Source organism: Manis javanica, chromosome 5 (genome assembly GCF_040802235.1).
Source record: "Manis javanica isolate MJ-LG chromosome 5, MJ_LKY, whole genome shotgun sequence".
In the NCBI taxonomy this organism is placed as follows: domain Eukaryota; kingdom Metazoa; phylum Chordata; class Mammalia; order Pholidota; family Manidae; genus Manis; species Manis javanica.
In genome coordinates this window covers 20,879,626-20,894,305 of record NC_133160.1, presented here as the reverse complement: position 1 = coordinate 20,894,305, position 14,680 = coordinate 20,879,626, and positions in this window count along the sequence as shown.

Below are 14,680 nucleotides of genomic sequence, written 5' to 3'. Positions count from 1 at the left end.
AGGGCAACTGCTTGGTCAGTGGTGCTTAGGTCCAAGGCCAGTCCCCTCCCTTAGGCAGTCCTGTGCCTTCCTGAGAAACATACCAACCCGGTCTCCCTAAATCCTAACAAAAGTTTCAAGTCCACCATTGTGCGCTAATCTCAGCCCTGGTTTCTCAAGTCTTTTTTTCTCTCTAGAGTCTGTTTGAAACACCGTGATTTAGATCCATCTTTTGTCTCTGAGGGGTGGTAGAAACTGTGACATAGCTCATGCTTTGTGCTACCCAGTCCAAAGGGAGCCCTTCTGCCCAGAGCCCTTGAGGCATGGGCAGGCCAGTGGCCCCTCTCGGCAGGCCTGCAGCACTGAACTGTTCTGATGGGTGCTTTCTATTTTGGGTTGTCTGTCTTTTCTGTTATTCTTATAGATTCATAGCTGGTCTTTGTATGTTCTGTATATGAGCCTTAGTTGGATTTGTATATTGAAAACACACTTTCTCCCAATCTAAAGCTTAGCTTTGACCTCTTCTAAAATAATTCAATTTTAATGAAGTCTAATTTATCATTTAGTGTTTCTTATACCTTTTAAGAAATCTTTAAGAAATGAAGACATTTATCCATGTTTTCTTTAGAAGTTTTATTGTTTTAGTTTCCACATGAAAATCAATGATCTTCTATCTTCAATTAAATTTTGTGTATGGTGTGAGGTAAGGGTCAAAATAATTGTTTTATTTTTCATATAGATATCCAGTTTTGACAGCACTATTAAAATAGAAAAATACAAAATAAATATTTTTGGTACATTTTAAAATTGAAAAGTACAAAAATACAAATCCTTTTCCCCACTGCATTGCGGCGCTACCCCTAGGTGATCATATGTGTGTAAGGCTGTTCTTGACTCTATTTTGTACTCCTGAATCTATTTGTCTATGTGTGCACTAATGCCACACTGTCTTAATTACAATTTTTAATTAGCTTAGTTTTAAACTTTTAAAAATTGATATATAATTGACATACATATATTAGTTTCAGGTGTACAACATAATGATTTGATATTTGTATATATTGCAAAAAAATTAAACTTAATTTTTTATTAAAGTATCATTTATATACAATCTTATGAAGGTTTCACATGAACAATATTGTGGTTTCAACATTCACCCATATTATCAAGTCCTCAACACTCCTGCCCCCCATTGCAGTCATTGTCCATCAGCATAGTAAGATGCTGTAGAGTCATTACTTGTCTTCTATGTGCTGTACTGCTTTCCCTGTGACCTATCTATATTGTGACTGCAAATTATAGTGCCCCTAATCCCCTTCTCCCTCTCTCCCCAAGCCCTCCCCTTTGGTAACCACTAGTCCCTTCTTAGTCTGTGAGTCTGTTGCTATTTTGTTCCTTCAGTTTTGTTAAACTTTTAATTTTAAGATAATTGTGTATTTCCATACAGATGTAAGAAATAATACAGAGATCCCATGTACTCTTTATCCAGTTTCTCCCAATGGTAACATCTTGCAAAACTAGCACAATATCACAACCAGAAATTGATATTGATACAACCTACCAATCTTATTTAGAATTACCCAGTTTCACTTGTACTCATTGGTGTGTATGCGTACTTAGTTCTATACAATTTTATCACATGTGTGGGTTTGTGTATCCACCACCATAGTCAAGATACAGAACAGTTCCATCAGACAAGAATCCCCCGTATTTCCTGTTTTTTTAACCATACCCACCTACCTTCCATATTCTCTCCTTACCGTACTGATCATATGTAACTCCTGGCAATCACTAATCTGTTCTCCATTTCTATAATTTCCTCATTTCAAAAATGTTGTGTAAATGGTATCACACAGTATAAAGCCTTTTAGGATTGGCTTCTTTCTCTCCCTATAAATTCCCTTGAGATTCACCCAAGTTGTTATGGTATGAATAGTTTGTTCTTTTTTTATTAATGAGTAGTCCATTTCATGGTGTGAAGGTACCTGTTTGTTTAACCATCCCAGTGAAGGATATCTGAACTGTTTCCAGTTTTCTGCTCTTATTAATAAGGTTGCTATGAACATTCATGCACCCAGGTTTTGGGTGAACATATGTTTCTATTTCTTTTGGATAAATGCCCAAGAGTACATTTCTGGTTTGTTTGGTAATAGCATATTTAGATTTTTAAAAATACATATATTTAGACTTTATTTTTTAGAGCAGTTTTAGATTCACAGAAAAATTAAGTGAAAAATACAGAGAGTTCATCCTATTTAACCCCTGCCTCCACATTAGCACAGCCTCCCCAACTATCAAAATCCCCCAGCAGAGGTACATTTTTTATAACCTGTGAATCTGCATTGACACATCATTGTGACCTGAAGTTCATGGTTTACATTAGGATCGATCTTGGTATTGTACATTCTATGGGTTGGGATAAATGTGTATGTGTCCAACATTATAGCACCATACAGAGTAGCTGCACTGCTGTGGAGATCCTCTGTTGCTCTGCCTAGGCATCCTTCCTTTCCTCCCTCCTGTCTCTAGCAACCACTGATCCTTTTGCTGTCTCCATAGTTTCGCTTTTTCCAGAATGTCACATAGTTGGGATTATACAGTATGAAGCCTTTTTAGGTTGGCTTCTTTCACTTAGTAATATTCATTTAAGCTTCCTCCATGTCTTTATGACTTGATAGGTCATTTCTTTGCACTGAATAATATTCTTTTGTCTAGATGTACCACAATTTATTCATCCATTCACCTACTGAAAGACATCTTGGTTGCCTCCAAGTTTTGGCAATTATGAATAAAGCTGCTATAAACATTCATATGCAGCTTTTGTATGGACCTGTTTTCAGCTCATTTGGGTAAATACCAAGGAGCTCAATTGCTGGATCATATGTTAAGAGTATGCTTAATTAAATAAGAAGCTGTTGTTCAAAGTGGTTGTACCATTTTGAATTCCCACTAGCAACAAAATGCGAGTTCTTGTTGCTCCACATCCCTGCCAGCATTAGATGTTTTCCATGTTTTGGGTTTTGGCCATTTTAATAGATGTGCAGTGGTATCTCATTATTGTTTTAATTAACATACTCCTAAGGGAAAATGATGTTGAGCATCTTTTCATATGCTTCCTTGCCATCTATCTGTCTATTTTGGTGAGGTGTCTGTTCAGATCTTTTGCCCATTTTTTTTTGCTTGTCTGGGAATTGTTTCATTTTTAATTGTATTGTTTATTTTCTTATTGTTGAGTTTTAAGAGTTCTTTGTGTATTTTTGGATAACAGTCCTTTAACATAAGCCTTTTGCAAACATTTTCTCCCAGTCCGTGGATTATCTTCTCATTTTCTTTACATTGTCTTTCACAGAGCAAAATTTTTTAATTTTAATGAAGTCCAGCTTATCAGTTATTTCTTTCATTGATTGTGTCTTTGTTGTTGTATTTAAAAAGTCATTACCATACCCAAGGTCATCTAGAATTTCTCTTGTGTTGTTTTCTAGGTGTTTTATAGTCTTGCATTTTATACTTAGGTCTATGATCCATTTTGAGTTACTTTTTGTAAAAGGTGTGTGTCTCAATTCTTTTTTTGCATGTGGCTGTCCAGTTGTCCCAGTACCACTTGTCGAAAAGACATCTTTGCTCCATTATATTGTCTTTGCTTGACTGTAATTATGTGGTCTGTTTCTGGGCTCTCAGTTCTGTTCCATGGATCTGATCTATTTGTCTAATCTTTTGCCAATATCACATTGTCTTGATTAATGTGGCTTTATAGTAAGTCTTGAAGTTAGGTATTATCAGTCCTCCAACTTTGTTCTCCCTCAACACTGATTAGTTATGCTGGGTCTTTTGCTTCTCCATATAAACTTTAGAACTAGTTTGTCAATATCCACATAATAATCATCTGGGGTTTTTATTTGGATTGCATTAAACCTATAAATCAAGTTGGAAGAACTGACATCTTGACAATATTGAGTCTTCCTATCCATGAACATGGACTATCACTCCATTTACTTAGTTCTTTGATTTCTTTTCAACAGAATTTTAAGATTTTCGTCCTACAGCTTTTGTACATCTTTTTTTTTTTAGATTCATACTGAAGTATGAATGAAGTATTTCATTTTGGGGGATGCTAATGTAAATGAAGTTGTGTTTTTTAATTTCAAATTCCATATGTTCATTGCTGATGTATAGGAAAATAGTTCACTTTTGTATATTAACCTTCTATCCTGCAACCTTGCTATATAATTTCTTATTAGTTCCAAGAGTTTGTGTTTAGTTTTATAAAAAACTGTCAGGCTTTTCCAGAGGCACTATACCATTTTACATTTCTACCAGCAATATATGGGTCATCCTGTTTTTCTGCACCCTTGTCAGCATTTGGTGTCATCACTACTTTTTACTTTAGTCATTCAGGTAGGTGTATAGTCATATCTCATTGTGGTTTTAATTTGCATTTCCCTATGGCTAATGATGTTAAACATCTTTTCATGTGCTTATTTGTCATCCAAATGTCTTCTCTGGAAAAGTGTCTATTCATGGTTTTTGTCCACTTTCTAGTTGGACATTTTTTATTGAGTTTTGTGAGATCTTTATGTATTCTAGATACTAGTCCTCCAAATTACAGTTTTTAGTGAGCCCTGAGATCTAGTAATGATATTTCTACAGCTTTAGTCTTCTTCATAATCTCTATAATTGAAATTCCTTTGAATTATCATATAAACTTTAGAATGAGCTTATCAAAGCCTTGAGAGGGCTTTGATTGGAATTAGGATCTATAGGTCCATGTGGGGAGATCTGACATCTTTCAAATAGTGGGTCTTCCAATCCATGAACATAGTATATCTCTCTATTTGTTAAGGTCTTATTTAACTTTACTCTGCAGGTTTTATAATTTTCAGTGTAGAAGTCTTCCATACTTTCATTAAAATTATTTTCCTTGGTATTTAGTGGGTTTTGGTGCTGTTGTAAATGGTACTATTTATTTAAATTTTATTTTTAATTGTTGCTCATTTATTTAAGTACTATTTCTGAATATTGATTTTGAATATTGACTTTTAGACCCTGCCAAATTCACTCATTAATTCTAATAATTTGATTGTAGATTTCCCACATGCACAATATGTCATCTGTAAATAATAATGTTATTACTTCTTCTGTTCCTATTTTGTACATTTTTTCTTGACTTATTGCACTGGCTAGCCTATAATGTTGAATAACAATGGTGATAGTCGACAGTTAATGTAAAGGGAAAGGCATTTAAATTTTTACTAATATGATGTTAGCTGTAGGGTTTTATAGATGCCCTTTATAAGATTAATGAAAATGCCTTGTATTGGTAGTTTGCTCAGAGTTTTTATTATGAATGGGTATTGAATTTTATCAAATGTTTCCCATATCTTTTGAGATGACTGCTTAAAAAAATCTGCCAAAGTGATGAATTATATTGATACATTTTTTATTAAGTTATCATTGATATACAATCTTATGAGGGTTTCACATGAGCAACATTGTAGTTTTAGCATTCACCCATATTACATATTCATATATTTTTGAATGTCAAACCAACTTTGCATTCATGGACTAAATCACATTTGGTCATGATATAGTATGCTTTTTCTATATCACTAGATTTTATTATGTTGATATATTGTGTAGTACTTTTACATCTACTTTCATGGAAATGTCGGCTTATAATTTTCCTTTCTTGAAATGTCCTTCTCAGAATCTGGCAGCAAGTTTATGGTGAAATCATACACCAATTCAGGAAATATTCCTTTCTTTACTGTTCTCTAGAAGAATTTGTAGGATTGATGTTTTTTATTCTCTAAATGTTTGGAATAATTCATCAGTGAGATCATCTGGGATTAGAGTTTTCATTAGGGGATGGTTTTAAATTACAGATTCAGTTTCTTTAATAAATAAAGAACTATTCAAAACTTTTATTTCTTCATATGTGTGTTTTGATAAGTAATATTTTTCAAGAAATTTGCCATTTCAATGAAATCATGCAATTTTAGGCATAAAAGTGTTTATAATATTATCTCATTATCTTTTAAATATCTGTAGCAAGTACAGTGATGTTCTTTCTTCATCTCTGATGTTGATAATGTGTTATCTAATTTATGTCATCTATTTCTGTCTCTTCTTGATCTATTTTCAAAGAACCAATTTTTGGCTTTGTTAATTTGGGGATCCACTTTGAAATTCTGAGCTTTAATATTTTTGGTACCTCATCAGTATTACAATTCCAGCCTAAAGCTTTTACACATTTAGCTACTTTAAGCCTAATTCATGCCTGGGGAATCAAGTGGAAACCCCTACCAATAAGGAACTTGAGAAACTTATTTAGGACCACAGAATTGGATGCCAGAACAGAGTCCACAGAAAATGTACTTTTTTATTGCTTTCAGGACAAAATAAAGTGCTCTCAGAACTTTTTTAAGTGAAGAAGCACTTGTAGAACTTTTCTAAAACACTGTTTTCTAAGCTGATGAAGTAGTAGTTCAACATAGAAAACTTTCTCAAGGCAAGTGTCTGGGCTGGCTGGCACAGCAGTTATGTGGAACCCCAGCTGTCTGGTTAGACACAGCTGATGGCTAGAAGCGAGACCTGTGCTTGTGGCCAGTGTACCGAGGGTCAGGTCTGACTGCCCTGTGGTGAACAAGTAGCAGGCAGGAAGAACAGGCTCAGAGAGAGGAACCAAGAACCTGGGACTCCAAGTGCAGGTGAGCCCTCAGGGGCCACAGGCATACATGTGCCAGCAGCCCATGTCCAGCCCAGGTACTCATGTGCCCTGACATCTGCATCATGCCTTCTTCTCCAGCACCCACTCATGGCTCTTCCTCAGCACCCCATGCCTTGCAATGCTCTACAGGATCCTGTATAGGAGACACAGCTGTGAGCCAATGGATGGAGCCCCACCTGATCTATATGAGGACCAGTCAATGTCCATACTTTCTCAGGGGATATTTTTCTCTAATCCCACCTAGACTCCAGGCTGAGATAATTTTCTTTGCTGCCTGCCTCTGTGAGGCAGGAATTTTAAAAAATTCACCCTCTCTTCAGTGGTGCAGCCCTTTTTGAGTTCATACTCTATGCAGAATGATCCTGGACTGATTTGGCTCTCTGTCCTACATGGCTCATAGGGTTTGTTTCACTGGAGCTGTGGATGTCTGCACGGCATCCTGCAGCTTCAGTGTAGACTTATCTCCTTGGTCTCTTGTTCCTGCTTTGATTCTGACATGAGAGGATTTCTCAACTTTGTTTAAGACTTATCTATTTCCACACAGCTTTTTAAATGCAGCATCTTTGATGTTTTGTAGTGGGAAGAATTTTAGTATCTTTCACCTTAGGGCCTTCGTACTGGCTGTTTCCTCCATGTGGAATGTTTTCCCCCCGGATATCTGCAGGGACATCATGTCTCCTTCATTCTTTCCCTCCAATATTACCTTCTCAGTGAGCACTACCTGACTGCCCTATTATGACTGATAATCTGCACCAACTCCACCACCTCTACCCACCCCAGACACTTGAGCCCCCCTTTGCCTCTGCTCCTCCCCTCACTCCACATCAGAATCTATCGGCAACAACTCTTTGATTCTGCTTCTTCGACTTCTCTCCCAACTGTCCCTTTTTCTCCCTTTCCACAGTTCCAGCCAATCCAGAGCCCTCATCTCTCCTCTGGACAGTTGCAGCAGCCTCCTCACTGGCCTCCCTGCCTCCTGTCTCACACCCTCTCAGTAGCTATCCTCCACACTGGCCACCATTAAACATTATATTACATTTTCCCTGTCCTTCAGACCCCCGAGATAGCACCCTTTTGCCTCTCAGATGAAGGTTGAGCTGTTCTCCTGTACTCAGGGTCTTTCCTGATCAAACCCCTGCTCTGGCCTCAGCTCTGCTGCTCTTCCCATACATCTGCACTCAGCAGTTTGCTTTTCCTTGAATCCCCTGCACCTCCTTCCATTTGTTCATGCCATTTTCTCCACCTAGAATCCCTTTCCTTCTTTCCTGCCTGCTGCATGGTTGCCATAGCCCCTACAGTAAGACCCATACTGTGGAATAGGGGAATGACAGGCATTCTATGGGTGTAATCTATGCATACACAACACATAGACATTTTGATATGGTGGTGATCCCACTTCTGCCAGAAATCTTTGGAAATAGCTTCCTCTTCTAGGCTTAGCCATCAGATGTGAGTTGGCTCTAAACCCAAGATTTGGGCTAGTGCAGGCAACTAAATGGGCTGCTTTGGTAACATCAATCCAAAGACAGGGTTTAGGGTGGACCAGCTGTCCATGGGATGAGGCATCCCGATGAGATGCTTGGAGTAGGATTCACCAGATACTAAGGCAGGTGGGATTTGGTTGTCTCTGCTTGGGCTGGTGGTAACAGGTACTGTGGGGATGTTAGCCTCGGAGCTAGCTCCAGAAGGCTGAGGTGAGAAAGGGGCTGAGACCCATCTGTCTGCATCCCTTCATTTCTCCACCTCCACTCACGGGTACTTGGGTCCCAGCCACTACTCTGTTCTACACCCCACGGCAGTGCTTGGTGCAGGCCTCGGGGGCAGTTCCAGCAAACTGGCCTCTCTGGTTTTAGCATCACCTGGAACTTCATCCTGGTTCCACCACTTGCTCCGCATTTATCCTTGGATAAGTTAATTTACTCCTTTGGGCTTCAGCTTCCTCTCTGAAAATGGGGCTCTTCAATCCTACAGCTGGGATATTTGGAGGATCAGCTGAAAGAGCCTCTTTGAAGCCTTAGGTGTACGCCAAGAAAACAAATGGGTCAGTGGCTGCTTTTATTGGTCCATCCACCCCTCCCATATCCCCCACACTCTATTTCACGGGAGGAGACTGTTCTGGACATATCTGTGATGCTCTTCCTGCCCCATGCCTGGCCTAGGGCCTAACACACAGCAGCTCAGGTAAGGGTTTTCTGAATTGATCAATAAGGGAAGGTGGCTTGGGGGAGTAGACAGTGCCCTAGCCAGGGCATTTGGACATGAGGTAAGGGCAACCCCACATGCGATTCTGCCTCGTGTCATACAGGCTTTAGCTTTTAAGCCTTACAGACCTGGCTTCAAATCCTGACTTTGTTCTTCCTTGCTGTGAGATCTGGGGCATGTGATTGCAGGTCTCTAAGCCTCAGTGCCTCAGGAGAAAAGGGGGATCTCTAGGTCAAAGGGGTATGATGAGCAGCTGGCTTGACACACAGTAGGTACTCAGGAAATAGGACCCAACCTGTCCTCCTCCCTTCCTCCCTTCCCCCACCTTTTTTTCCACTGTGAGAGATGTCTCCAAGGAAACAGAAGGAATTATTTTAAGAAGAGAGCTGAGGGCTTGGGTAGGAGCAGATGGTGACTCGGGCATCTGGGAGGCAGAGGCAGGCAGCTCTGGCCCTTCAAGGAGACAATGGAACCGAAGCCGCTTCCCATCCCGGAAGCACCAGCACCAGGCCTGGAGGTAAATCCATATACAGGCACAGAGTTAAAGGTGTTCGGGCTTCAGAGAGCAGGGACAGAGCCCTGGACCTGGCTGTGCTTCTGACTCACTTTCTGACACTAGGAAAGTTCCAGCACTCTGGTTTGTTGGCCTGTGGGTGAGTAGAAGGCCCTACTGCAAGGGGCAGGGCAGGGAAAAAGTAGGATTGGGGAAGGTGCTGAGTTCCAGGCTTAGAATAGTGGGAGCTGAGGTACCAGGGCTTGGCAGAAATTCGTTCATTCATTCGCTCACTCATTCATTCTTTCATTCAATTCACATCCACTGAACACCTTCTTCTGCCAGGCAACAAACACACCTCATTTCAAATCCTCTTCAGAACATCCCTGTCATGCTCCTATTGTACAGATGAGGAAACCAAGGCTCTGAAAATCAAAGAGTTGTCCTTGTTCACAAGTTAAAGATTGTTTCCCAGTCTTTTCCTCATTTTCTATAGCTCTGCATCACTTTCAACTGAAAATCCTGACTCCTCAATAGACTTCAAGGTCATGATGATCACCCCGATCTGACCTTTCTGGCTTCACCTTATGAATTCTTGAGGTTTCAGTCCCAATGAGCTGTGCATAGTGGCTTGCCTGGGCCTGGTCTGGTCTCCAGGCCTTGGCGCACACTGTTCCCTCATGCTGGGATGTCCATTCTGCCCTCTCTTGGCTTATCAGGCTAAGTCCTACACAGCTCGGGCATCACCTCTTCCCAGCAGCCTCCCCACACTCCTTCAACACATGTCAGTGCCCCTCTGGGAATGGTGGGGTTTTTGGATCTCCCCTGAAAATGGCAAGACTCCTGAGGCCAGAGATGTTCTTCCTGTAACTCTGCACCCTGGGCTGGGCCCAAATCGGTATCAGTGAACAATGAATGAATGAATGAATGAGATAAGGAACACCTTTGGTTTCCACAACTAGCTTTACTCATTTTGTTCCCCAAACATTTTCCAGGCACCTTCTCCATGCCAGGCCTGGTGCCAGCCCCAGGAATGACAATAACTCAGGCTCATAATTCACTTTGTGACTTACAAAGAGCTTCCATCACAGAAGTCACAACCACCCTGCAAAGTAGGTATTCATGCTTGTATCCATTTTCCAAATGTGGAATATGAGGCCCAGTGAGGTTGGGTGACTTGCTAGTATGTGACAGAGTCAAGATTTGAACCCAGTCCAACTCACTTCAGAGCCCACACTGTGAACAAAGCAAAGCAAAACAAAACAAAGGAATATGTGAGCACTAGAACGAAAAGGAGGACAGAGGGGAAGTCCTACATAGTCATCTACCTGCAACCCTGGGATATATTTCAGTAGTAGTCTGGGAATCTCGCACTCATTTTGGCTGAGCCTGTGGGTACAAGGTCACACAGATGCAAGCTGCGCAGTCAGGATGTGACCCAGACTGTTGGGTGCCACAGCTCTAGGTGAATTCAATGTGGCCCTGGACTCAAGGAGCTATTTCTAGTCTTATGAGAGAGATGGAAGCAGACAGGTATGTGTTAGTTTGGGTTCCCCCCAAAGCAGACCCCAAGACAGTGACTTGAGCATGGGCAGTTTATTTGGGAGGTGATCCTAGGAAGCAGGTGGGAGAGAGTGTGGAGAATGAGACAGGGAGGCAAGAAAGTCAATAAAATGTGCACTAGGAAGCAGCCGCTAGAGCTCCATCCTGCTGGGGACCTTCTGAGGAAGAACAGAGAAGGTGCCTCCGAACTCCCTGAGGGGGCTGGGCATTTACACTCCGGTTCCAGCCCCCACGGTTGAAGGTTGCTCCTAAGGGTGTTAATGCCCCTGCATCTCCAAGCTGTCGTACACACTTGGATAGAGCAAGTTCCTATGACCAGAAAATGCCCTCAGGCAGAAAAATGGGGACCTGGTGGGTGCTGTCCTCTGCAGCAGTGGCTGGAACCCAAGGCGGGCGCCAAGAGCATCTGCTATAAGGTGTTCGGGAAGAAGTGTGTCCTTGTCACCATGCAGTGTTTGGGACTCTATAGTCAACAATACTGTGTTGCACACTTGAAATTTACTAAGAGGGTAAATCTTGTTCTCACCACAAGAAAAAAAAGTAACTACCTGAAGCGATAGATATGTTAATAAACTCAACTGTGGTGATCATTCCACAATGTATGCATATATCAAAACACCAAGTTGTATACCTTAAATACATAATTTTTATTTGTTGATTATATCTCAGTAAAGCTGAAGAAAAAAGAAAGAACTGCTTGGTAATACCAAGGGGAAAAGTATCTGGGGATGACAAACTGGGAATGGGGAGTGGGTCACAGAAGTCAGGGCAGGTTTCCCCAGAGTAAGTGACATTTGATTAAAGTTTGAAAGGTGGGTATTCAATGGGAGAAGACGCACTCCAGGTAGAAGGACAGGCTGGGGTGTGAAATAGCAGAGACTGCAGAGCCTGGCCCTGAGCCATGGGATTTGACCAGAATTGAATTAGGACATGGTACAAAGGCCAGAGGGTGAAGGGCTTTGAATACCAAGCTAAAGAGTTCAAACTTTTCCCCTATGTGCTAGGGAGCCAACGTAGGTTCCTGAGCCAACGTAGGGATACAAGATCAATGTTATAGAAAGATCTCTCCGGACCTGGTGTGGAAGACGGACTGGAAAGCAGGTGCCCCAGGAGGAGCCTGGAGTAATGGTCCAGTCAAGAGATGCAGAAGATGAGCCCAGGCAGGGACAGAGCAAGGGGAGTGGTCAGCCCTAAAGTGTGTGGCATGGGGTCAGGAGGAGGCCAACCCCCCTTGGCTGCAGAAGTCCTGGAAGGCTCCCTCCTCTCCATTTCTCTGAGGGGCTGGCCCCGCCAGGCCAGATGCCTGATTGCCCCGGAGAACGGTGCTGGGGCCAGGCATCCCCAGATCTGGTCTTGATGGATCTGGACATTATCTAGTTTGGTGACAAACCAAGTCTCATCATTGGCTAGATGTGCTCACTACCTGTATCTAGTCATTACCAGAGCTGGTTATTACCCAGTGCTGGAGATTTTCTGCTGCCAAGCAGACTCTGCCCACGTGGTTTGAGTCATTCCTTCTCTTCCCCACTCTGGGTCCTGCTCATGTGAGTCGGTGAGCTGATGGCAGTTGGGAGAGAAGCCAATACCCAGGGTACCACAGTGTCCTGGCCCCTGTGCTGGGTCAGGCACACATCCCCAGCTGCGGCTCCCTTCAGGGCCCTGATTGCCCAGTGCTGTGCCTGTGTATGAACACCTTTTCCCAAATGCTCATCTCCTCAACTCTCTAGATCTCTCTATCTCTGTTTGTCTCTGTCTCTATGAGTTTCTCTGTCTCTCTTTAAATATGGACCTCAGGTATACATGACTGAGTTCAGAGTGTCCTTGTTTCATGACTTGATCTCAGCATGGGTCCATGCATGGCCCTATATATTTGCTGTAATTCTGTATAGAATAAAACCTAACAATATAATACATATATCTATAAACCACTGCCCACTCCAAGAGCTAGAACAGAAACAAAATCTGACATCCATTTCTGTGCTTTACCCCATCCCATACCCCAGCTCTCTACCAAGGCCACTAATATTCTGAATTTTGAGTTTATCCTTCCATGTTCTTTGTTTTTAGTTTTATTACATCTATGAATGCCTAAAGTTTTTCTTGTGTATTAATTTTATTCTAAAAGGTATACAGTAATAGTCCTTTTTTAAAAGTCAACACTATGTTGGTGAGATTTTGTCTATGTTGTGTAGTTGTGATTCATTTGTTTTGAGGGCAGTGTGTGCTGTACCACAATTTATTCATTCATTCTTCAGTCAGTTGATAATGGATTGTTTTTAGGTTTTCTGCTATTACAAACAGTGCTTCTATGGATATTCTTGGGCATTTCTCCTAATGCTCTGCACAAATGAGGTCTGGGGACCAACAGCCTTGTCATTATCTGGAAACTTGTTAGAAATGCAGAATCTTAGGCCCTGCCCTAGATCTGCCAAAGCACAATCTGCCTTTTCTGGACGATTCCTACATGCATTTAAGTTCGAGAAGCACTGGCTGAGCATACATATGCATGCATGGGTTTCTCTTGAGCACAAGCCTCCAAGAATGGATTTGCTGGGTCACATGGCATACCAGCACACCCTCCCCTCAGCAGAGAGAAGAGCTACATTGATCTACATCCTCACTGACACTTAGCATTGTCAGACTTTCTTGTCTTTGCCAGTTGAATGAGCGTCAAGTGGCATTTCATCATAGTGTTGATTTATGTTTCCCTGATGACTAATGAGGTCAGGTACCTCATTATTGGCTGGGTTATGAGTTCCCCTTCTCTGATATGCCCTGTTTGTGTTTTTTGCTCGTGTTTATTTTTGGCTCACTCAGCTTAGTCCTGCTTCTATATATGCTGTTCTCTCAGCCTGAAACTCCTCCTTTTACTGCCCAGTGTCAGTTCTTCCAGGAAGCCCTCCCTGACTGCTGCTCAGGATGTGAGGCTCTTTAGCCTTGTCAGCCTCACAGGCAGGAAAACTCGATGCCACTGTCCCTTCATTTCATCTCCTGTAACATCTTCCTTATTGAAGAGACTGAAAGCCAGTACAGCTTGGCCCCCACAGGATTCTTTTTATTTCTTTCAATTTAGTTGCCATAATTTAAAATTTGGGAGATTTTGCATTAAAAAAATATGAATTACTGATTTCTCTTGAAACAAAAAATGAGATGTGGCCCCATTGGACTTCCTTTTCTACTTGGCAACAATCAGCTGGTGCTGAGTAGGGGCTGCCACTGACAGACCATGGCTCATGGTCCCCGTGACTCCATGCTCACACCCTGGCTAAGTGGCCTGCCCAGGACCCATGGTGCCTAACATGCCAGTTGTTTATGCCTCTAAACCTCCCATCCTTCCCCTCTTCCCCATAACTCTGTTCCTATCCCCATTCAGGCCTTCACACCTCCAACCTTCCTTTTTCTAGCCTTGCCCCTTCTAGTCCATTGACCATGTCACAATCCTGCTCAAGAACCAGGAATGGCTTCCAATTGCCTTCTCAGGCACCACCTGACTTTCTTTTGTTAAAAAGTATTTCTACATAATGACTAGTCTGTGTTCACAAAAAAGTCTAGAGAACAATAACACCCATGTACTCACTATCCAACTTAAAAAATAAACCATTTTAAGTATATTTGAAGACCTTGTTACAGTCTCTTCCTTCTCTCTCTCATGGTCACTACTCTCTTGAATTTGCTATTTATCATTTCCATACATGTTTTTACACTTGTATTACATA